At 40.4% G+C, this 25595-nt stretch overlaps 1 protein-coding gene across 8 annotated transcripts in view; it reads right to left on the bottom strand.

Moving 5' to 3' along the window:
• The window catches only part of Etl4 (enhancer trap locus 4), a 900329-nt gene that overhangs the window by 667510 nt on the left and 207224 nt on the right, over window positions 1–25595 (bottom strand). The gene's annotated exons all lie outside the window — the stretch shown is intronic.

Here is a 25595-nt window from a genome sequence, read left to right as displayed (position 1 = left end):
CTTTAGGCTAGAAGACACAAGTTTCTGACCTGGATCTTGGCATGGAGATCTTGAGGCATAGTGGCCATAAAAAGCTTAGGCCCAAACAAGGTACTACATGCCTCTAATCCCAGGAGATTAATGCAAGCAGATCTCTGAGTTCAAGGTCAGCCTGGGTCAAAGCAGGTCCCATATCCAGGTGTACACATCTTTCTTTATTTTGGGCCACACTTCCTGCTGGAGACCTACATAAGGACTTTGGAAGAAGGAAGTTCCGTTCTTCCTCTGTTTGCACTTACTTGCATCTGTTGGAAACTACTTCTACAGATGACCAGCTGAAACAACTAGCCTCCTGGGACTGAGCAACTACTAGATTCTTGGACTTCCCATTCCCATCATGAGAGTTTTGCTGGGTATAGTAGTCTGGGTTGGCAAATGTGTTCTCTTAGGGACTGTATGGGATCTGTCCAAGATCTTCTAGCTTTCATAGTCTCTGGTGAGAAGTCTGGTGTAATTCTGATAGGTCTGCCTTTATATGTTACTTGACCTTTTTCCCTTACTGCTGTTAATATTTTTCTTTATTTAGTGCATTTGGTGTTTTGATTATTATGTTATTGGAGGAATTCCTTTTTTGGTCCAGTCTATTTGGAGTTCTGTAGGCTTCTTGTATGTTCATGGGCATCTCCTTCTTTAGGTTAGGGAAGTTTTCTTCTATAATTTTGTTGAAGATATTTACTGGCCCTTTATGGGAATCTTTACTCTCTTCTCTACCTATTCTTCTTAGGTTTGGTCTTCCCATTGTGTCCTGGATTTCCTGGATGTTTTGGGTTAGGAGCTTTGTGTGTTTTGCATTTTCTTTGATGGTTGTGTCAATGTTTTCTATGGTATCTTCTGCCCCTGAGATTCTCTCTTCTATCTCTTGTGTCCTTTTGGTGATGCTTGCATCTATAACTCCTGGTCTCTTTCCTAGGTTTCTATCTCAAGTGTTGTCTTCCTTTGTGGTTTCTTTATTGTTTCTGTTTCCATTTTTAGATCCTGTATGGTTTTCTTCAGTTCCTTTACCTGTTTCATTGTGTTTTCCTGTAATTCTTTAACAGATTTTTGTGTTTCCTCTTTAAGGTCTTCTATCTGTTTATCTGTGTTCTCTTGTATTTCTTTAAAGGAATTATTTATGTCCTTCTTAAATTTTTCTATTATCATCATAAAATGTGATTTTAAATCAGAGTCTTGCTTTTCTGTTGGGGTAACCAGGGTTCACTGTTGTGGGAGAACTGGGTTTTGATGATGCCAAGTAGTCTTGGTTTCTGTTTCTTACATTCTTGCTCTTGCCTTTTGCCATCTCATTATCTCTGGTATTAGTTGATTTTCCTGTATCTGACTTTGGATTGTCCCTCCTACAAGCCTGTGTGTCAGTACTGCTGAGAGACCGGTTCTCTCCAGGAGGAATTTGAGTATGGCGAGCTGTTGCATGGGGTTGGCTCTGCAGTGTAGAGATCAGAATGATCCTGTCCCCAGCTGATCCTTGGTTCCTGTGTTCTGATGATTCTGTAAGGTTCCCTCTTGGGCCAGGAATATGAAGAGAAATGGTGGTCTTACCTGTGCTCCCAGGTGTGGAAGCAATCCTGGGAGATCAGCTCTCTCCTGGTGGTATTTGTGTATCCTCTGTGGCACAGGATCAGTTCTAGGCACAGTAGGAGACTGGAAGACTTGTTCTAGACAGCCCCTCGGTTCCTGTGTCCTGAGGGTTAAGGGTGGGTTTCTCTGAGCAGCAGTGATAGTCCTACCTGTTCTCACAGGCTTGTCTGCACTCCTGGGAGGCTTGCTCCCTCCTGGAGCTATTTGGGTAAGGAGCACTGTGGCAGAGAATTTACCAATGGATTCCAACAGTCTTTTTTTTTTTTTTTTGTAACTTTTCCCCCCATTAACTTATTTATTTATTTTACATCCTGATCCTTGCCCCTCTCCTCCTCCATTCCCTTACACATGGGGTCCACTACATGCCTTCCTCTCTTTCTGAGAGGGTGGACGTCCTCCCTGAGTATCCCCACGTCCTGGTACATCAAGTTTCTGTAGTCCTAGGTACATCCTCTCCCACTGAGGCCAGACAAGGCAGCCTTGTTAGGGGAACAGGATCCACAAACAGGAAACAGTTTTATGGACAGCTCCTGCTTCAGTTGTTGAGGGCCCCACATGAAGCCTGTACTTTATAACTGCTACTATGTGCATGGGGCTTGGCTCTGTTGGTCTTCCGGTGGAGTTCCTATCCCCTCAAGGACCCTGATTCTTCCCCTAATTTTTCCATAAGTCTTCCCAAGCTCCATCCAATGTTTGGCTCTGCATCTGTTTCAGTCAGCTGCTCATGGGAGCCTCTTAGAGGACAGTTATGCTAGGCTCTTGTCTGTAAGCATAACAGAGTACCATTAACACATAACAAGTGTCAGAGATTGGTGCTTGTCCATGGGTCTCAAGTTGAGCTGGTTATTGGTTGGTCATTCCCTTAGTCTCTGCTCCATCTTTGTCCCTATGCTTCTTGTAGACAAGACAAAATTGGGGTCAAAAGTTTTGTGGATGGGTTGGTGTCTTTATCCCTTCACTGAGGGTCCTGACTGGCTACAGGAGGTGGCCAGTTCAGGTTCTGAATACACACTGTTAGAGATCTCAGCTAAAATCACCCCCTAGCAAGTCTTCAGAGATGTGCTGAAGAGGGGAAATCTGAGTTGATAAAATTATTCCTGGGAAGGCCTCATCATGATGCTTCCTCTAACTTTTTGCAACAGACATTAAGAAGCTATGACTTCACAAAGAATGGACTCATCCTATAAAGGGCAGAGCATGAGCTTTGTCCAGAGCCTGATGCTAAGATGTCCTAACAAAGTGATGACTTCACTGAGTGAGGTGAGGCTAGAGGAAGGAGGGACAGAAATGTACAGGAAGAACTCATTACCTCAGGTGGAATGCATGCTAATAATCAGGGCAAGAAAGTGTGTGGGGCAAACTCATCCAGAAGTACATTTTACTAATTGAAACAAAATCTAAAGATGTATCTAATGCTAATTGGATGTTTGTGGGTGGTGATTATAAATTATCTAAAACCATAAAAAGCCATTTGGAAAATAGATTAAAAAACCAGTCTTTTAAATGGATCAGGAAAACATGAGGTCATTTGCAGTTGGCTATTCTTTTACTTCTTAAAGATACTTGAATGCCATGCTATGTTTTCTACCCTGTAAGTCAGCCAGGAGGAGGAGGCCTATCTTTCTATTTGTCACCAGCTCATGATTTTTTAATGATACATCATATATTATAAATTCTTTTCTCAGTTCTATCAAAATTCTTAAGCAAAACATCATTTGTTTTGTTTATAAGAGAGAACAATGAGCCTCTCCAGTGGGTGACTCTTCCATAAGATTTACAAGTAAGCTATCTTATGAAAAGACATTTTCCATAATAAACAAGGCATTCTGTGAAGAAAAAAATGTCTATGAGATTTCTCTTCTCTGGAGGAAGTATGACAGCTGATGCTTAATACATGTCACCAATAACTCTTAATTCAAAGGCTGTCTCTGTCACTAGAAAGGCCAAAGTTAGTCAGCAGAGCCCTAGTTCCAAAACAAGCAGACACTGAGCATATTATGAAAGACAACTCACTTGGTTATCTGAGACATACCACAAACCTCAACAAGGTTCTTGGCACATGTCTCTGGGGACTAGCCACAGCTTTCCAGATTCTTGTAATAATTTCATTCCCATAAGTTAGAACAAACAGACTAAAGGAAATTCTCATAAAAGCGTTTTTGATTAGACATTACCTGTGCCCTCACAAGGAACATCTTATATTATCAGAAAAGCAATGCTTAGAAGGTGATGCTCTAATTAAAGCCTTTAATTATAATTTTCTCTTTTAATTTTGATTAATAGCTTGTTGAGATGAATAACATACATTCAACAATAAAGGGATATATAGATATATAGATAGAATTTAGCAGCCTTGGAGGCCATTGAGAATAGATACTTCCTTAATGACTGGCTTTGGATTCTGCCACCTGTTTCCCAGTAAACAATGAAAAGGGAAACATTTCAACTGCCTCTTTCTAGAACTTAAACTACCACATGAGAACTTAGAAGTATTGGGACTATGTTGAGGCCCATCAAGGAACATTATTTTTTCCTGGTCAAAGAATGGAATCTAAGTTCTATTCCTGCCCATGGGTAGAGAGATGGCATTCTGGTCTACTCCAAAGATAAGAACATTACATATGACTGTTTCTGCCATTAAGAGTTAATGCAGCCATGGCTGCTATTTGCTTGACCCTTCAGGAAAGTTAACTCATCCAGAAACAAGCCAAGGTGATGGGAGAAATAATTATTCCCTTAATGAGACAATGCACTCATCCTCAGAAGCCCCTCCTTCAGCTGACCCACTTGCAGAGCCTATAAGCATGCTTTCCCTGGCACTATGGTCTTTTCTAGAGGCTCCTTCTTCCATGCAGCTGCTTGCCAGCCTCTGTTATTGACCATGCTGGTTTGCTTTCATCCCTCTCTCCCTTTCACTCTTCCCCTACCCCTCCATCTCCTTCTCCATCTCGATCTCCCTCCTCTTCACTCTCCCCTCCCTCTCCCCCCTCATCCCCACTCTGTCTTTCTCTCTCTTCTCCATCTTCATCCTCCTGAAAACTGCTGAGATTTACAGCTTCCAACCTTTTTGATCTTATCTCAAACTCTAATAAAATGGACTTAGAGCATCTTTCTGAGTCTGTTTTAAAATTCTTTTATCAAATGAGACTGAGAACTCAGAAAAGGGAGCCTGTTTGTTTCCCTGATTGAAATAACATGTAACCCAATTGTATTTGTTATTTTTTTGTCAGCACAGGAATAAATCCATGTATGTGAAGAATTATATCTAATACTAACTATAAATCTGAGAGAAAAAATTGACATGTACTTAGGTAAAAATGTATAAATACTTCATATAAATGACTTTCAGGGTTTTATGAGTTGAAAAACATTGACACTTGCTCTTAAAAACATCATAAATTATTTATATTGACAAAACATAGAAACATACATTTTAAGTGAGATCTTTCTGTGGTTTTCATATTTAAAATGAAACAAAAATTCAGATGATATATTTTCTAATTAACAAGCAGAAAATTCAACAGCCCTGAGAATAGAAAAATTAAAGTAATGAGAAGATAAAACTCTGAGAATTAAGAAATAAAAATATATTAAGGGTTTAATATATTTTCATATATTAAATATAAAAATATTTAGAAATAAAATATTAAATATGAAAAGAAATTTGGGAACTTATCTAGACCCTGTAACATAGCAACTGGACAGAAATAGTTGAGAAAATAATTTCTAGGTAATGGACAGAAGGAAGTGTAAGAATGCAGTGCTGGGGCTGGAGAGATGGCTCAGCAGTTGAGAGCACTGGGTACACTTCAAGAGGACCCAGGTTCACTTCCTGGCACCCACATGGTAGCTCTGATGAGACAGGCTGACTCTAGGAGAGGCTTCAAATTGGCCAACCCAAACTTCAGACAGCTTATAAGAAACTGCCCTACCACCTGGCCTGAAGCAAGGACAATGGGCCAGCAGTTTCCAGCGAGCCCCCACAATGTCCTTAGTGATAGAGTAAGACGAAGTCCACCTACTCAGGGATTGCTCAGCAACAGTTTCCCGCTCCATGCCCGCCCCAGCAATGGTTCTTGGAAAGATCCAGTAAGATAAAATCTCCTCTACCATGGAATTCCAATGTGCTCTAAATGGAGCCTGAGAGCCCACTTGATTGTTTCTCTATCTTGGTAATGGGAGACCCCAGCATGCTGGACTTCTGCAGAATAAAACACTCATTGCATTTACATACTATTTGAGTCCTGGGTGTCATTCTTCAGCTAATCATGGACCCTTATAGCTCCTAGGCATAATTCCTGTCCCAGGGTATCTGATGCCTTCCTCCAGCCTTTGTGCATATTGCATATGTGTGCTACACAGACAAACATGCAGGAAAAACATTTAAAAAGTAAAGCTTGGAGACAATTTTTTTAAAAAAACAAAAAGAATGCAGTACTCAGAGAAGAGAAAACCAGGAGCTGAGATCCATAGTTCTGTGGGAATTGTACCTGAAGACAAACTTCATGACTCTTGCAAAGGGCATTACAGTTCAAGCTAAGCCCAAAGATCTTCATTCTAGTGAGCTGAGAGCTGATGGAGCCTAGGAAAAGCAGTCTGAGGTTTAAGCACATGGTTCCCACAAGGGCTTTGCTCTGAGTCCTACTTTGTATGTGAACAACAATATACATACAGATGACCCAGGATTCTTTCTACTGGTTACTGATTGAGGCAGCTTCATAGTTATGCTTAAATTATTTTTTTATTTTCCCAGACACAATACTTTAAATATTTTAATATTTTTAATATTGTGTACCCCATCACACTCTCTTCCTCTCCTCTCCTCTCCTCTCCTCTCCTCTCCTCTCCTCTCCTCTCCTCTCCCTCTCCCTCTCCCTCTCCTCTCCTCCCCTCCCCTCCCCTCCCCTCCCCTCCCCTCCCCTCTCCCCTCCCCTCCTCTCCCCTCCCCTCCCCTCTCCCCTCCCCTCCTCTCCCCTCCCCTCCCCTCTCCCCTCCCCTCTCCTCTCCTCTCCTCTTGGTCTCTGCCTCAGACCCAGGAACCAAAGCCCTGCCTACCTCTCTTCAGTTGAGCTACAGGCTGTCAGTATCACTATTTAACCATTGGTTTTAAATTAAGGAGCAAGGTCACATAGAAGTAGCTGGTGTATATGAGAATTTCCTCTTCCATGAGGACCTCCTTGCTGGGAGCAACCAGATTTGGGGAAATAGTATTTAGCATTACAATACATAACAGCACCCAGACCTCAATTGGGGTAGGGGCTCCCTGCATCTATCTTGGATACCCCAACAGAGGTGGAAATGTTTAGAAAGCTTCCCAAATAGTTCAAAACCTGGTTGTATTCTGTTTTTTGTTTGTTTGTTTGCTTGTTTGTTTTTGTTGTTGTTGTTGTTGGGTTTTTTTCATGCTAAGAAATAAGAGTTAGTGAATTGATTTCCATATACAGAGAATACTCTTCTTATGAAGGAAATTCCCCAAATTGTACCAAAAAATGTATGAGACTCATATCAGTTTCTTATCTCTTTCGGGGATAAAACAAAAGCAACTTACAGAAGACAGAATTGATTTTGACTTCCAGAGGGAGAGCCCACAATGATGAGAGAGGTATTTAGTGGGCAGTGTAAGCCAAAGCTCAACCACAAAACATCAAGAGTGAACTGGAAGTGGGAAGAGACTATAAAGTCTCAAAGCCTCCTGTAGTATACTTGTCTAGGGAAGTTATACTGTCTAAAGACTCTATGGACTCCCTCAAGAAAGGCCATCAACTGAGACCAAGTATTTGAATACCAGACAATATGGGGAACATTTCACATGCACATCACCACAAGAGTTGGTGACTTGAAAATTGCAAAGAAAAATGTTATATAAGAGATCTATAACAGGGACTGAAGAGATGGCTCAGTGGTTGAGAGCACTGACTCAGAGATCCTCAGTTCAATTTCCAGCAACCACATGGTGGCTCACAACCATCTGTAATAGGATCTGATGCCCTTTTCTGGTGTGTCTGAAGAGAGCAAGAGTATATTCATATATATATAATAATAAATCTTTTTTAAAAAGAGATCTATAACATGCACTGGTCAATAACTGGGCATTTTTTCCAGACTTTCCAAAAGTGAATTAAACCATAGACACTATTTCTTGGATAGTTTAACCTTCAGTTTCTTTCACAGGGCAATTGAATCAAACACCCCAAAATTCCCCAAAGTTACAGTTTTCTTGAAACAAAACAAAACAAAACAACTGAGAAAACACAGGATTAAAAAGACAAATACAGAGATGAGTGGCATTTATAGCCTAATTATTGCCAGTAAAAACATTTCAGAATGGTTGTGGATAGCCCTGGGGCTAATTATATTTGATGTTAATTCTGTTCTCCTGTGAGGGGTTGAGAACAAAGAATGAGTCAGCACTCAGTTGATTTCCTGTAAACCTGCTTCCAACTTTAATTTGTAAAATAAAGGAGAGCTGATGATTGGGCAGATAAAGGGAAGGTGGAGTGCAAGGTGAGGAGAGAGAAGAAGGAGAAAATGGAAGAGGAAGAAGATGCAGAGGAGGAGGAGGAGGAAGAGGAAGAAGAAGAAGAGGAGAAGGAGGAGGAGGAGGAGCAGTGTAGAAGAACATGACCTGGAGAAACTGCAAATTCTAAGGGGTCTCATAGATGGAGAAGATGGGTAGATCTGCCCAATCTAGGCACATAGCATGTATTTATATTAACTGAGTTGTGTTTTCATTGCCGGGGCATATTTGGGTTGGAGATTTACTGCAATACAGAATTAGTTTTGTATCCCAGATGGACTCTGCTTTTTCTTCTGTGTTTGTGGATCTTGACTCCCCAGGACACACAGGGGACACTTAACTTTGTCCACACACATTTCCCCTCAGCCTTGTGGCTGCCTGCAGCCTGTTTCTTCCCCCTTTCTATTTCTTGTATATTTTTACAACCCTTTGCTGTAAAAACAACACAAATGAAACATTTTCCAAAGAGTGTGATTTAGAGTTTAGAAACAAACACCATGCTTCCTCTAGCATTTTTAGTATATATTTTCCTGCATTTACATTTTGTTTTAAACATAAAACACTTCTATTCGCATTCCTTCTAGGCTCTGCCCCACAGTAATGCCCAGAGTACTATAAAAGGGGCTGTTTGCCCCCTCCTTGATCCCTTACTCTCTTACTCTCTCTGATCTTTCTCTTCCTAAGCCCTTTCTCCCTTTCCCTTCCCCCTTCTCTCCACATTTTCCTGGCCAGCTTTCTCTCTCTCTCTCTCTCTCTCTCTCTCTCTCTCTCTCTCTCCCTCTCTCTCCCTCTCTCCCTCTCTCCTCCTCCTTTTCCTCCTCTTCCTCTCCTCTCTTCCCATCTCCAATTCCTATGTTCTAAATAAACTCTATCCCATACTATATCTGTCTTATGGCTGGTACCTGTGGGAAAGGGTGCCTCAGCATAGGCCCATCCATAGAAGCACTTCATCCCACCATACCACACCATGCCTCTACAAAACATGTCCCTGGCTCCTCTTTTTAAAATATAAAACATAACAACTTACACAATTTTAAAAAATCTGTTAGAAACACATTGACATTGCACACAATCACCAATCGAAACTGTCGGATACTGTTATCTTTCTATTTTTTTCTACAGTTTCCTAAAATGAAGTTCCAAGGGTCAATGGGCATCATCAGGCATCAGGTAAAACACACACACACACACACACACACACACACACACACCACCAGCAGCTGCTGCAACATCTCCCAGTGTAAAATTTAGGATTCCTGACTCTTACTCTGTTTTTCTGCAGAATATAGTTGATCCTCCATATTTGCCTGTTCTCTATCAGTGAATTAAATCAACTGCTGATCAAAAAAAAAAAAAAGTTTATCAGGGGCCTTTCAGTCTCTTGTGAGGCTATGCCGGGGCCTGGCAAACACAGAAGTGGATGCTCACAGTCAGCTATTGGATGGAACACAGGGACCCCAATGGAGGAGCTAGAGAAAGTACCCAAGGAGCTAAAGGGGTCTGCAACCCTATAGGTGGAACAACAATATGAACTAACCAGTACCCCTGGAGCTCGTGTCTCTAGTTGCATATGTAGCAGAAGATGGCCTGCTTGGCCATCACTGGGAAGAGAGGCCCCTTGATCTTGCAAACTTTATATGCCTCAATACGGGGGAATGCCAGGGTCAAGAAGTGTGAGTGGGTGGGTAGGGGAGTGGGGGGGGGTCTGGGGGACTTTTGGGATAGCATTTGAAATGTAAATGAAGAAAATACCAAATTAAAAAAAAGTTTAATAGCTACCTTGAGTCTGTACTGAACACATTGAGACCTTTTTCTTGAAAGTATTTATTTCCTTAACAATATAGTGCATTTGCATATCATGGGCATTTGCAGCAGGCAGTATAGAGATCTAAGAATGTGTCAAGGGAGGTGTGCAGGGATCTGCAAGGCTGTATGTAAATACTGTGGCATGTTATATAACAGACTGGAATGTGACACTACAGCTAAAAGTATTTAAGGTTTTTCTAATTATGAGTATGTGTTTGAATGTGTGTCTTAGTGTGGATATGCTCATACGGATGCAGGTGGCCTCAGAGGCCAGGGGAGGATGTTGGATTCTCATGGTGCTGGAGGGACAGGTGGCTGTGAACTGCCTAAAAGGAGAGTTGGAAACTGAACTGAGGTCCTCTGAAAGATCAGCACGTGTCCTCAACCACTGAGCCTTTTGTCCCTAGCTCAGAAGCAATTTAATTTTGCATCCTCAAATATACTGTGGGTAGACCCATTGGATAAGGCATGGGAAAATACACACTTTCTAGCTGATACAGTTGAAGAATTTGATTTCAAAGGTCAATGTGACTAAAATATTAACTATACTTCCTTCGGAGAGTTTAAAACTTTTAAAAAGGTTTCCAGTTTCTAGTATTTTAATAACTACTAATACTATATCAAGTCACATTTTTAGGAACAAGAAATATCAAATAATCTTTTTGATACTGTGTGTGTGTGTGTGTGTGTGTGTGTGTGTGTATGAGAGAGAGAGAGAGAGAGAGAGAGAGAGAGAGAGAGACCTGAAATAATAGGAGAATATTTGGAAGGAAACCTCCCAAAGAATGAGCAACATCACGATATATGCTTATATGCTACTCTTATATTAAACTGGCATGATTAACCTCATGGCTTTCTATATCCACCAAAATTGCTTTCAATATAAAGATCGTTACCACCCTGTAGTCTAAAAGGGTGCTAATCACCAAGTCCTCTGTCTTCCATGGATGAATTAGTGTGAAATGAACCTGGAAATGAACTTTGCTCCATTCAGGTTCAGCTGTGCTTCATTTATGGAAGTTTCCCCGGCTTCCCTGGTTAAAGAACACACCCAACTTCTCTCTCTGCTGCACCCTAGTGAGTGTGTTAGAAAAGAAGGGTTTTTCCCAAAGCCCAGTAGGTCTCTCAGATGTCAGAAATCAGATGTCCTCCTGTGAAAGGAGTCCAGCCTCTGGCTGCCTCAGTAAAGCTTTTTTTTTTTTTTTTTTCTTCTCGTTTTGAAAAGCTACTCAATGTTTAGTCAAGATTTTGTGCCCATTGCTGACAATCCTTTTGAACACATAGAGGGAAACTTTCAAAGGCATGCAGGTTTAGGGGGGAAAGTGTTTCCTGTGGGAAACAAATGTTTCCTCGAGGAAAAAAAATGTTTCCTGATCCAGCTGCGAAACTATCTATTTTGTCTTCTACAAAGCGAACAGTTAGCTGTGCCTAGCCGCCTGAGTACAAGGGAGGTAGTGGGCTAGAACAGTGTCAGTGTTATTCCTGAAGAATGGGCTGGTCTTTAACAGGAGCTAACATCAGCAGAGTGATTTATCCACTGTCAAAGGCAGACCTCTTAGCCCCTCTCCCTGGGGTGGGGTGGGGGTGGGGGTCTCCGAAGAACATAATCATAACATCACGCCCAGGGGCAAATTGGAAACAGACCTAGATACACTTTCAAGAGCCTGCGCAGTGTCACCTCTGTGAAGTGGAGACTGGAGATAAGCATTTCTTCTGGGCTCTTTTGGTCCCACAAGTAATCTGGTAACCCCCACTCATTTGCTCTTCTATCAATGTTCTGAAAGAGGGCTGGGTTTTGAACTGATTGTCCTAATGGCTTACATCAGCACACAGCTTCCAACTGAATGTGCTAGAGTTATTTGAGAAGAAAAGCAGGCGTGACAAGCCTTATGTCCTCCTTTTTGCCTTCATTTTTCCGTCATTAATGATTAATTCTCCTCACTGACTGGCTGATGACCACATATCCCTGGACCAACTCTATGTGACTTTGTTTAGTTCAGATCCACAAGTCTTTATCAAGTACTTCCTAAGTGCAACATACTGAAGCCCCGATGACTAACTGTGCGCTGTCCCAGGTTTACAGAGGTCAACATTGTAAAAGAGCTGGAGAGAAGGGCATTTGTTCCCAAGTGTTCCCTGTATTGCAGTCTTCTGAGGCCTTCCCTGAAGGGGTTCCCTAACCCACAAACTCACGCTCCATTACTGGCCCCAAGTACTCTTAGCTGCCCTAAGAGGGAGGCATTGGCCAAAGGAAGTGCTAGACACTAACGCTAGTGAATTCCAGAGGGAGCATACTGCTCTTGGGAGCAAGACTGCTTGCGAGTTTCCCAGGCCAGAAATTAAGGAGCAAGGGGACACTGAAAGTTTAACTCAAACAGTTTTCCTGTGATTTTCTTTTCTCCCACCTGCCTGTTCTTATCATTCTGTTCTCTGATTCCTATAGTTAGTGATACTATACTGTAAGTTGGTAAGTAGATTTAAAGTATTCTTACCCCAGGTACACAGGGAGACCATGAAGACAGGACACCCAAGACTATAATAATCATCTCGATATGCTTAGCAAAATGTCACCTCGTATCTCTTAAAATTTTTATTAAAAAAGTTAAAGTGCACCATGATCTATAAAATTCAGAGGATCTTTCTTTCTTTCCTTTTTCTTTTCTTTTTTTTTTTTTTTTTTTTGAGAAGAGTTAGCAATGCTTCTAACTAAAAGCAGCCATTTAAGCCATGGCTGGGAGCAAACTTGGTGGTCTGGACAGGAGAGGATAGCAGCTGTCCTGCCCAGGTAAGTGTCCAGACTATGAGTTGAGAATATGAGTTGGTGATAATAATTAACTGCAAAGAGACACCAGGGATTGTTCTAGAAACAGCATCAGCTTGGGAACTCCAGGCACTAAGAACTGCCTGAAAGCACAGTGAAGGGTAAGTCCATGCGGATGACTCCACTACTTCCACAGCGGTGCCTGTGACAGGATAATTAGTGAGACAATCTGAGAAACAAAAGATAATGTGTTAAAGCACTGAGTTTTGTTGTTCTTTGGATATTGCCTGGGTACTGGTGAAAGACAGGTTACCCCACCTTCAAAAATAATTGGTGCTATTGAGTTTATTGAACTGATAGCGGATTCTAGGCTAAATTAGTTGAAAATACAAGGAGGACATGAACTAAGCCTACGACTTGCTAGCTTGCTGTGTTGAGAAAGGCAACTCACAGTCACAAGACTAACAGTAAATTTCTCATGAATCTTGTGGGCATGCCTCAACAGTCGAAATATCTGGCCATCTCCAAAACATATTTTGAGGCTTCAGAGTAATGAACAATGAATAAAAGGGAATGTCAACCGCATCACATGTCACCAGGGAGACACAAATTAGACAAGAAGACAGTATCAGGTGCTTACAAGAATACACAAAGTGTAGGGCACAGTCAGCCACGTCGTTAATGTCTGTGAGGACAGAGAACTTACGGGCTTTTGTGTGGGAGGACAAAACAGCAGCAATTTTGGGAGTCTGGCTGCTTGTTACAAAAGTCAACATACTTGCTTCTACCCAGGCAATATCCAAAGAACAACAAGGCGCTTTAACACATAATCTAGGTGCAACACTCCTTGGTATTTGAAAAAGAGTTGAAAAGCTACTGTCATATAAAAACCTGTATGATATGTTGGTCTTAGCCCTAATTATAAGTGATATTTTAGATGCAGGTAAGTCAGCAGGTAAGTGGATAAACTATGATATATTCAGACAAAAGAATGCTATTTTGTACTAAAAACAAATGTGCTATCTAGTCATGAAAAGACAGGGAAAGACTCATGTTACGTAGTAAAATGATAGATAACTGCATGCATTCTGTAAAATACAGAAGAATGGAAGTCAGTGGTTGCCAGCAGCTATTAAGAAGGGGATAGGAAGAGCTGATATTTAAGACTTACATGACATTGAAATTACTCTGTACAAAATGACAATGGTGGATAGATGTAGTTGCACATTTGTAAAATTCACAGGAAGCATAATACTGAGAGCAAAGCCTATGATGAACTATGAACTCCAGGCTACACGAATGTGCAACACAGGCTATTGATTTTAAAGTACCACTTTCATCAGGGATACTAATAAATTGGGAAGGATAAGCATATGTAGGGGTCCGGAGAATTTTAATCTATGAAAAAATGGGCTTTAGTCAACTACAATAGTCAATGGACATTTTCGTTTGTACATGGAAATCAACATTTAGGTGCAAGGAATTTTTTTAATTAAATCTAATTTTCAATGTGTGTGCCAAAATAAACTTCCTTGTAGCCTACCTTTCATCCAATACAATGCAGATTTTCTAAGCTCCTATCTGAGCATTTATCTAGACTCACACCCTCCCCTTAGGTCATATGATCTTGGTTCAAGAGTTTTTTGGGACACAGACTGGACCTAGAGCTCAGCTCTTAAGCCTCTAGATAAATATCTTCAGAGTATTTCCCCTTAACCCCCAAGGACTGTAGTTGAGAACAGAATGAGACAGGCAAGCACTGCTTACTAGCCAAGGTACATCCTGGGAGATGGGTCATGAAAGGTATTTGTCACAGGGCAAAGATTCTAGAATAAACTTGTAAAACCTGATATCTAGGTCAAGCTACCAGATGGCTTCTTGATTGTATCAAGAGACTTTAAACACACCATGTATGAGCTTGCTGCTGACATACATTGTGTTTTATCTACAGTGAATATTTCAACAAGAGGGTAATACTTATTGTATCTACTGAATTTTGACACACCATTGGTAGCATGGCATGTTTGCTTACACAAGTATCAGACATGTGTGTGAAACACTGTTATATTAGGCTGTCTGCTACATCTCTGGCAGTGGTGACTTTTCGGTTCCATTAGTCTCCTTTAGAGTGTTGTCATCCATGAGGCCCATCATATATGGAAACACTGATGTGTGGTATATGATAGAATGATTTAGTTGGCCCTTGTCACAATCATACTTCAGGAAATATATCCTGACCTGACATTGGTTCTTCTATTTGTGATTTTAAACCCTGAAATGTGAAGTAAAGCAACTAGTACTGTAATGGAGAAAAGTATCCGAAGGGAAAGGGGCCAAGGATTACCCCTCTAGAGAAATCCATTCTAAAATTATCAGCTCTTCCAGGACAATTAGCAGTCACTCTGTCTCCTCACTTCTGTCCAGGGTTTCATGGAGTGTTTTCCAATTAATTGGACAATTATAGCATTGGCTACAGTTTTTTTTAATCCTTTAACTCATTTATATACGAAGTTGAAGATACTTTCCCAACTCTATAATACCCTCTAAAATGCTTAAATCTAAAATGAAATAGGAGAAATACAGCTCTAACACTTAGCAACTGACAATCAGTCAACAGATGAGCACGTATCAATAAAAGATGTATAAACCAGGATGCCAATGGGACGTTATAGTCTTCACCTGCAGAAGGAGGTATGTGTAAGTGAGCATGTGAAAATGATCTTGTATTTCATGATTACTTAGAGAACTAAAGGGAAGATAGAGAATAAAGCTCTGATACCACTGATAAGGAGCACAGTGTGTCACACAACACCACCTCTCTAGCCTACACTGAACATGCATCAGAACCAAGGTATTAAATTAGAAAAGAACAAAATTGAGGAACACATCCCAAACATTGAAACTCTATCTCTAGAGATATATGAAATGACACTAGGGATTTCATTTTGTTCTCTGTAGCCAAAGGGGGTCCGTTGTAAGATATATTTATGTTTTCTTTTCCTACATTTGGTTTTCACATTTTGAGGAGTACATTGCATTATATATTGAGGACTGTTGGTAGCTCTGCTTTGCCATATTTTACCATGCTCTGGTCATAGGCCTGTCACTAAGCCTGATAGCAAGGCAGAGGATTATGTGCAGTTTGTCTGGGTCTAGCTTCATAATTACACCCATGGCCAAAAAGAGGCTCTTTTGGGCTCCAGACTAATCTCATCTGAAGGTAAAATAATGGTTCCTCTTGGCCACTGCGCTTCAGGAAGGAAAGTGAGGGCTTTTAACTTAATCTGAAGCATTTGCTGGTCACACAGACAGGGAGACTGAAGCTGCAAGAACATGGAGACTGCAAACATAGCAACTAAGAACCAGAAGCAAACACAGACATTTAGCCCAGAGAATTCAATTCATCGAAAAGCAAGAAGCTTTTCAACTTGCTTTCTGTTGCCTCAAACTTTATTGTAAAACTTAACCTTGATAGCACTGCTGGAGGGACTGCTTCTCGGACAAATCGCATTCAGCAGAGTTTGTCTGAGCAAACAAAACGACCCTTGTAAATCTGATAGCTTCTAGAACTAGCAGAGTCTGAGAATGTCAGCCAATAATGGCACCAGGCAGAGTTCATGGAAAGGCAGAAGCAAGACACAGAGAACAAATTAATTGACTACAGTTCAATAAATCAGCTAGGCAGTTGGCTGTGTCTTAGTTAACTGACTACAAGGCCTTCTAAAGACAGCCATGCTGTTACTATGAGGAAGCTCCACATGGGTTTGGTTTGTCAGGCTTGCTGCTGCATGGATCCAGAAGGACCCATAGTTTCTTACAAGTATTGCTTAAGTATACCAAAAATTATAATAAGATAGTGAAAGAAGCTGAGAGCATAGGGAGAAACAAACAACATCACCTCCCACACCCAAACAAAAAATTAACTTGATGGAATAAAAGGTTATTATGTCAGGGTCTCCTGGGTGGCAAATTCCCATTTGCACATTGAAAATCTGAGGTGAACTAGGTTCAATTTTTAGCAAAGTCAAGACCTTTGTAGCTTTGGCATCTGTTTTGGGTAATGTAATTTGATTAATGAGGTTTTAAAAAGTTCTTTTAACAGCTACAAATCCCTTTCCAGCAATTTAGGAAAATTAAAGTGATTTACAAGATAGGCAGAGACATGTATTATGTTGTCTGTCATTGTACTCCCCAAGCCATTGGGATGGCAAAGAAGAGGGATGGTTTAATTCTGTCTTCAGAAATGTATTCCTTTAGAAGAGAAAGATTACTGTGATGTAGTCTAGCAATCACTAATTGTTTTTAGATTATACACTAATATATTCATTTCATAATTGTAAGTGAAAGAATGCATACTAATGTTCAAAGCTATGGTCTTTTTTGCATAACTTAACTAATTTTAAGGGGTGAAAACTTAATTAAATAGATTCAAAGTGCAATCAGCCTTTGGTAATGAATATGCTTCCTTTTTATCAAGATAGACAGCTGTTTCATGCCACAACAAAGACTAGAACTGTACTTTCAGCTCTGTGATTCTCTGCAGACCTCACCTGCAATGTTATTACCTCTCAATATGCCCAATCTCTTGCTCCCCCTGGCTACCATGTGGTAAGGTTCATTGCTAAAATGGAATGGTTGCCATTGTTTTTAACTTCAGGTCTATGACCCACTTGCCTTTATATTAATCACTTTGCAGAAAAGCCATGAACCTACCCTCGTCCGTGTTTACTATTCAGGTTAGTTTTTAGTTACAGAAACACAACTGAATGTAGCTGGGACACATCCACACAGATGCTGGACTCACATAAGAGGTCTAACTTCTGACCTCCTACTGGGACAAAGCTTTCCAAAGCCATTCAATTACTCATGTTTATTCTCTGTGTGTATTAGTCAGTTTCATGTCATATTGCAAAGAACTCAAAGAACTGACTTATAAAGTGAGTTATTTACCTCATGCTGTAGAGATTTCAGTTCAAGGCTTTCATGACTTTGGGCCTCTGGTGTGCATGCCAGAGGGTAGTGATTGGGTGTGGACCAGACCAAACTGGTCCATCACAAACCAGGAAGAAGAGAGAAATAAAGAAATGAGGGTCCCACAATCCTCCTTTAGGGAACATGTCTCAAATAATTCAAGAACCTCATACTAGGTCCTATCCCGGAAAGACTCCACTATGCCCCAATAGCATGACTTCAGGACCACCTGTGGGCTTTTTGGAAGCTATTCAACATCTATACCATAGCCATGAGTTTTGTACTTTGCTGAGTATCTATTTCCTATTTTCTCTTTTATTGTTAGACCTGCTCCACAGTTCCCAGAGAAAATAGAAGCAGTCCCAAAACAGTATCTTCTAGCTCCTCTGTGTTGGCATCCGCCTGCCTGCAACTGGCTCATGTCAAGTCTTCCCTCCTCCATGCTCCCACTCAGTCAGCGTGACACCTCATTGCACACATGGTCCTTTTACCTGCTCAGTGAAATCATTAGCTAATTCTTCTGTCCTCTGTCATTTATGTCTATTCTATACTGGATTTTAGTCTTGAAAATTTAAGCCTCTTATTTCAACCACAACTTCTGCTAGGCCTCTGTGTTCTGTTTGATTTTGTGAGAAATTCATTGAAAGAGTTGACTGAATAGGACCTCTACTAATCTCTTTTCCCATTCTTTTTTTTTTTCTTTTCTTTTTGTTTTTAATAAGTACAGCACAATCTGTAGTTTTAAATTTTCATTAGGTATTTTCTTTATATACATTTCAAATGTTATCTCCTTTCCTGGTCTCCCTCCAAAAGTCCCCTCCTCTTATCCCTTCCCCTGTCCCTCAACTCATCAAACCACCCACTCCTGCTTTTTGGCCCTAGCATTCCTCTACACTGGGGCATAGAGCTTTCACAAGACCAAGGGCCTCTCCACCCATTGATGACTGACTAGGCCGTCCTCTGCTGCATATGTAGTTGGAGCCATGAGTCCCACCATGTGTACTTTTTGATTAGTGGTTTAGTCCCAGGAAGCTCTGGGGGTACTAGTTAGTTCATATTGTTGTTCCTTCTATGGAGCTGTAAACCCTTTCAGCTCCTTCCATACTTTCTTTAGCTCCTTCATTAGGGACCCTGTGCTCAGTCCAATGGGTGTCAGTGAGCATCTCCTTCTGCATTTGTCAGGCACTTGCAGAGCCTCTCAGGCGACATCTATATCAAGCTCCTGCCAACAAGCTCTTGATGGCATCCACAATAGTGTCTGGGTTTGGTGACTGTATATGGGATGGATCCCCAGGTGGGGGAGTCTCTGGATAGCCTTTCATTCAGTCTCTGCTCCACACTTTGTCTCTGTAACTTCTCCTATGTGTATTTTGTTTCCCCTTCTAGGAAGGATTGAAGTACCCACACTTTGGTCTTCCTTCTTCTTGAGTATGATGTGGTTTGTGAATTGTATCTTGAGGATTCCAAGCATCTGGGCTGATATCCACTTATCAGTGAGTGCATATCATGTATGTTCTTTTGTGATTGGGTTACCTCACTCAGGATGATATCCTCCAGATCTATCCATTAGCCTAAGAATTTCATAAATTATTTTTTTATAGCTGAGTACTCCATTGTGTAATATTTTCTCTATCCATTCCTCTGTTGAGGGACATCTGGGCTCTTTCCAGCTTCTGGCTATTATAAATAAGGCTGCTATGAACATAGTGGAGCATGTGTCCTTATTACAAGTTGGAGCATCTTCTGGGTATATGCCCAGGAGAGGGGTCCTCAGGAAGTACTATGTACAATCTTCTGATGAACTGCCAAATTGATTTCCAGAGTGGTTGTACCAGCTTTGAAATGCCACCAGCAATGGAGGAGTGTTCCTCTTTCTCTACATCCTTGCCAACATCTGCTGTCACCTGAGTTTTTGATCTTAGCCATTCTGACTTGTGTGAGGTAGAATCTCAGGGTTGTTTTGATTTGCATTTCACTGATGACTAAAGATGTTGAACATTTTTTAGGTGCTTCTCAGCCATTCAGCTTCCTCAGTTGAGAATTTTTTGTTTAGCACTGTACCCCATTTTTAATAGGATTATTTGATTCTCTGGAGTATAACTTCTTGAATTCCTTGTATATATTGGATATTATCCCTCTATTGGATATAGAATTGGTAAAGATCTTTCCCCAAAATGTTGGTTGCCTTTTTGTCTTATTGACAGTGTCCTTTGCCTTACAGAAGCTTTGCAATTTTATTAGGTCCCACTTGTTAATTCTTTTTTTTTTCCATTTTTTATTAGGTATTTAGCTCATTTACATTTCCAATGCTATACCAAAAGTCCCCCATAGCCACCTACCCCCACTCCCCTACCCACCCACTCCCTCTTTTTGGCCCTGGCGTTCCCCTGTACTGGGGCATATAAAGTTTGCGTGTCCAGTGGGCCTCTCTTTCCAGTGGTGGCCGACTAGGCCATCTTTTGATACATATGCAGCTAGAGTCAAGAGCTCTGGATCTTACAGCACAAGCCATTGGTGTTCTGTTCAGGAATGTTTCCCCTGTGCCCATATCTTCAAGGTTCTTCCCCACTTTCTCCTCTGTAAGTTTCAGTGTCTCTGGTTTTATGTGGAGGGCCTTGATACACTTAGACTTGAGCTTTGTATAGGGAGATAAGAATAAGAATGGATCGATTGAAACTCTTCTACATGCTACCCCCCCCCCTGTTGAGCCAGCACCATTTGTTGAAAATGTTGTCTTCTTTCCACTGGATGGTTTTAGCTGCATTGTCAAGGATCAAGGGATCATAAGTGTGCGGATTCATTTCTGGGTCTTCAATTCTATTGATGTACCTGCCTGTCACTGTACCAATACCAGGCAGTTTGTTTGTTTGTTTGTTTGTTTGTTTTTTAAATCAATCACAATTGCTCTGTAGTACAGCTTGACGTCAGGGATGGTGATTCCACCAGAGATTCTTTTATTGTTGAGAATAGTTTTTGCTATCCTAGGTTTTTTGTTATTCCAGATGAATTTGCAAATTGCCATTTCTATCTCTGTGAAGAATTGAGTTGGAATTTTGATGGGGATTACATTGAATCTGTATGTTGCTTTTGGTAAGATATCCATTTTTACTATATTAATCCTGCCAATCCATGAGCATGGGAGATCTTTCCATCTTTTGAGATCTTCTTCAATTTCTTTCTTCAGAGACTTGAAGTTCTTATCATACAGATCTTTCACTTCCTTAGTTAGAGTCACACCAAGATATTTTATATTATTTGTAACTATTGTGAAGGGTGTTGTTTCCCTAATTTTTTCCTCGGCCTGTTCATCCTTTGTGTAGAGGAAGACCACTGATTTGTTTGAGTCAATTTTATATCCAGCCACTTTGCTGAAGTTGTTTATCAGGTTTAGGAGATCTCTGGTGGTATTTTTGGGGTCACTTAAGTATACAATCCAGGTTTTCCAATTTTGTTGAATATAGGCTTTTTTAGTACAATCTGATGATTTCTTTTTTATTTCCCCAGTTTCTGTTGTTATGTCTCCCTTTTCATTTCTGATTTTGTCAATTAGGATACTGTCCCTGTGCCTTCTAGTTAGTCTGGCTAAGGGTTTATCTATCTTGATGATTTTCTCAAAGAACCAGCTGTTGGTGTTGTTGATTATTTGAATAGTTCTTTTTGTTTCCACTTGATTGAATTCAGCCCCGAGTTTGATTATTTCCTGCTGTCTACTCCTCTTGGGTGAATTTGCTTCTTTTTGTTCTAGAGCTGTAAGATGTGCTGTCAGGCTGCTAGTGTATGTTCTTTCCAGTTTCTTTTTGGCTGCACTCAGAGCTATGAGTTTTCCTCTTAGGACTGCTCTCATTGTGCCACATAATTTTGGGTATCTTGTGGCTTCATTTTCATTAAACTCTAAAACGTCTTTAATTTCTTTATTTCTTCCTTGACCAAGTTATCATTGAGTAGAGTGTTGTTCAGCTTCCACGTGTATGTGGGTTTTCTATTATTTATGTTGTTATTGAAGATCAGCTTTAGTCTGTGGTGATCTGATAGGATGCATGGGATTATTTCAATCTTCTTTATCTGTTGAGGTCTGTTTTATGACCAATTATATGGTCAATTTTGGAGAAGATACCATGAAGTGCTGAGAAGAAGGTATATCCTTTTGTTTTAGGATGAAATTTTCTATAGATATCTGTTAAATCCATTTGTTTCATAACTTCTGTTAGTGTCCATGTGTCTCTGTTTAGTTTCTGTTTCCAGGATTTGTCCATTGATGAGATTGGGGCGTTGAAGTCTCCCACTATTATTGTGTGAGGTACAAAGTGTGCTTTGAGCTTTAGTAATGTTTCTTTTACGAATGTGGTTGTCCTTGCATTTGGAGCATAGATATTCAGAATTGAGAGTTCATCTTGGTGAATTTCACCTTTGATGAGTATGAAATTCCCTACTTATCTTTTTTGGTAACTTTAGGTTGAAAGTCAATTTTATTTGACATTAGAATGGCTACTCCAACTTGTTTCTTGGGACCATTTGCTTGGAAAATTGTTTTCCAGCCTTTTACTCTGAGGTAGTGTGTCTTTGTCACTGAGGTGGTTTTCCTGCATGCAGCAAAATGTTGGGTCCTTTTTATGTCACCAGTGTGTTACCCTATATCTTTTTATTGGGTAATTGAGTCCTTTGATACTAAGAGATGTTAAGGAAAAGTAATTGTTGCTCTACCTGTTATTTTTGTTGTTAGAGTTAGGATTCTGTTCATGTAGCTGTCTTCTTTTAGGTTTGTTGAAAGATTAATTTCTTGCTTTTTCTAGGGAGTAGATTCCTTCCTTGTATTGGAGTTTCCCCTTTATTATCCTGTGAAGGGCTGGATTTGTGGAAAGATATTGTGTATATCTAGTTTTATCATGGAATACCTTAGTTTCTCTACCTATGGTAACTGAGATTTTTTTTCTGGGTACAATAGTCTGGGCTGGCATTTGTGTTCTTTTCGGGTCTGTATGACATCTGTCCAGGATCTTCTGGCTTTTATAGTCTCTGGTGAGAAGGCTGGTGTAATTATGATAGGTTTCCTTTATATGTTACTTGACCTTTTTCCTTACTGCTTTTAATATTCTTTTTGTTTATGCATTTGGTGTTTTGATTATTATGTGATTGAAGCAATTTCTTTTCTTGTCCCATCTATTTGGAGTTCAGTAGGCTTCTTGTATGTTCATGGGCATCTCTTTCTTTAGGTTAGGAAGTTTTCTTCTATAATTTTGTTGAAGATGTTTACTGGCCCTTTAAGTTGGAAATCTTCATTCTCTTCTATACCTATTATTCATATGTTTGGTCTTTTCATTGTATCCTAGATTTCCTGGATATTTTAAGTTAGGATCTTTTTGCATTTTGCATTTTCTTTGATGGTTGTGTCAATGTTTTCTATTGTATCGTCTGCCCCTGAGATCCTCTCTTCCATCTTTTGTATTGTGATGCTTGCATCTATGGCTCATGACTTCTTTCCTAGGCTTTCTATCTCCAGAATTCTCTCCCTTTGTGATTTCTTTATTGTTTCTACTTCCATTTTTAGATCCTGAATGGTTTTGTTCAATTCCTTCACCTCTTTGGTTATGTTTTCCTGTAATTCTTTAAGGAATTTTTGTGATTCCTCTTTATGGGATTCTACTTGTTTACCTGTGTTCTCCTGTACTTCTTTAAGGGAGTTATTTATGTCCTTCTCAAACTCCTCCATCATCATCAGAAGAAGTGACTTTAGATCTATATCTTGCTTTTCTGGTGTGGTGTTGTATCCAGGCCTTGCTATGGAGGGAGTATTGGGTTCTGATGATGCCAAATAACCTTGGCTTCTGGTGCTTCTGTTGTTATGCTTGCCTCCCACCATCTGATTATCTTAAGTGCTCCCTGAACTCATTATATCTGATTGGAGCCTGAACATCCTGTCATCCCATTTGAGCCATAACTCCTCAGAGTCTGGTTTTCACTGTGATCCTGTGATTCTGATATCCTGTGATCCTGAGATTCTGGGTATGTCAGAGTTTCTGGGAGTCAAGCTGACTCTGAGACCCTGAGATCCTCGTGTGACCAAGCACCTGGGATCCTGGCTTACTGGAATCCTAAGATCCTGGTTTTGTTAGAGTACCTGGGAGTAGAGACTCCTCTCCTCTGGGGACTGTAAGACTATCCACTGAGATTGTGCCCAAGGTAGAGTCCCACTGACCTGAAGAACCCCATTCTTTCTTTATTTTACCTCATCCAGTCATCATCTCATTAAAGAACTGCTACTGCTATTGTAAAGCCAACAAGGACATCCTGTGGCTAAGTAGGAAATTCTCAGTTCTCACTCTTTGGGTCTGCTTGTAACATTTGATATAGTTAGTCACTGTCATTTTTAACCAGCTAGATTTCAGAACTTATTGCTCATTGTTTTCCTCCGGTCTTACTGTAGATTCTTCTTTTGCCTGGTTATCACCCATCTCCATACCCTTTAGCATGCTCTGGACTCTAGCTCATGACTTCTGCTGTCTTCAGCCACATTCGCTTTCTAAGGCAGATTCACTTAATCTGTGCTGAACATGTGAACCGTGTTTAGAAATTCTTAAAAATATCAATGGGTGAGAACTACTACATTCCCATTAAAGAATTCTTAAGGAAGAATGTGGGAATTGGAGAACTGGTTCCTACTGTGATGTTCTCTTGTAGCCTCAGCTGTGAATGCTGCTCAGGATCGAAAATCTCCACTGTATGACTTCATTAAAGACCATGCCTTTGGACTCCAGACTTGAATATCAAATTGGTGATTGATCTCTGCATTTGGATATTTAGTAAATGTTTCCACCTCCATAGCTCTAAGACAGAATTCCTAATTCTACTCTCTCTAGTCTTGGTTTTGTTTGTTCGAGGTATTCTTTGTCTAGGCATCTGACAACTCCATTCTTCAGATGTATTTGTCAAAGACTTTAGAATCATTTTGATCACTTTTCCCATTAATATCCCACACTCAATGTGGAAACAAATTCCCACTACTTCTGCCTCCAAAATAGTTCAAGAATTTCTTGTTACTCATCATATCTGCTAGATCCAATCCCCATAACTTTGTCTGAGACAGATAATATCTCTCCCTCTTAGTTCTGTGCATCACTTCCTAATATTATATTCCCAGTAAGGGTTTCTCTGAATACCCTGTTCAAACAGTACCTTTCATTGTGTGACTTGTCCATGCTCTGGGATTTATTTGACTCCAATATACTTATCATCTGACATATCTCTCTGATTTAGGTTTGGAAGTACTAGGGACTGAGCCCATGCTGAGTAAGCACTCTATTACTGCTACAACAAACCAGAACACCTACATGTTTGCTGATCCTTCCCTCCTTTAGAAAGCAAATTTAAGAGGGCCTCCAATCTTAATGAGAAACTGCCACTTGAACTGATTAGATGCTCATTAGATATTTACTGACCAAATGTTCCACTCTTGCATATCCTGGCCTATAATCTCTCTGGCAACAACATTATGTAAATGGGTCAAGAAAAGAAGTCTGATCATTTTAAGCAAGAAGGAAGACCTTACTGAACCTCAAGTTAGAATACTTCAGTTTGATGGTATCCGCTGCTTTGACAGTACAGTGTAAATGACATAAAGTAAGATGGAGAGCAGACCATTTGGATACATATCTCTTTCTCTTTCCTGGATGCATCTTAATGTCATGTGCTAAGTGGGTCTTTTTGTTTCAATTAGAGCCTTCCCGCTGGGGTGCAAAAGCAGAGGGCACTGGCACATCTTTACTGTGAAAATGTGCATCTGTGTTACCTGGTAAAATCGCCTGCACTATCTATTGGTGCAGCTGAACTGTGTGCCCCAGGCAATCTGGCTCCTGTGGTGCCTCTGCAGAAATCTGATAAGAAACAGTGGAAAACCAATGTCTTGATGTGGCTGCAAGTCAGGGATTTCAC

The sequence above is a fragment of the Mus musculus genome, chromosome 2 (assembly GCF_000001635.26).
Source record: "Mus musculus strain C57BL/6J chromosome 2, GRCm38.p6 C57BL/6J".
In the NCBI taxonomy this organism is placed as follows: domain Eukaryota; kingdom Metazoa; phylum Chordata; class Mammalia; order Rodentia; family Muridae; genus Mus; species Mus musculus.
The sequence above is the reverse complement of the archived record's forward strand: the minus strand, read 5'-3'. Positions and strand labels throughout refer to the sequence as shown.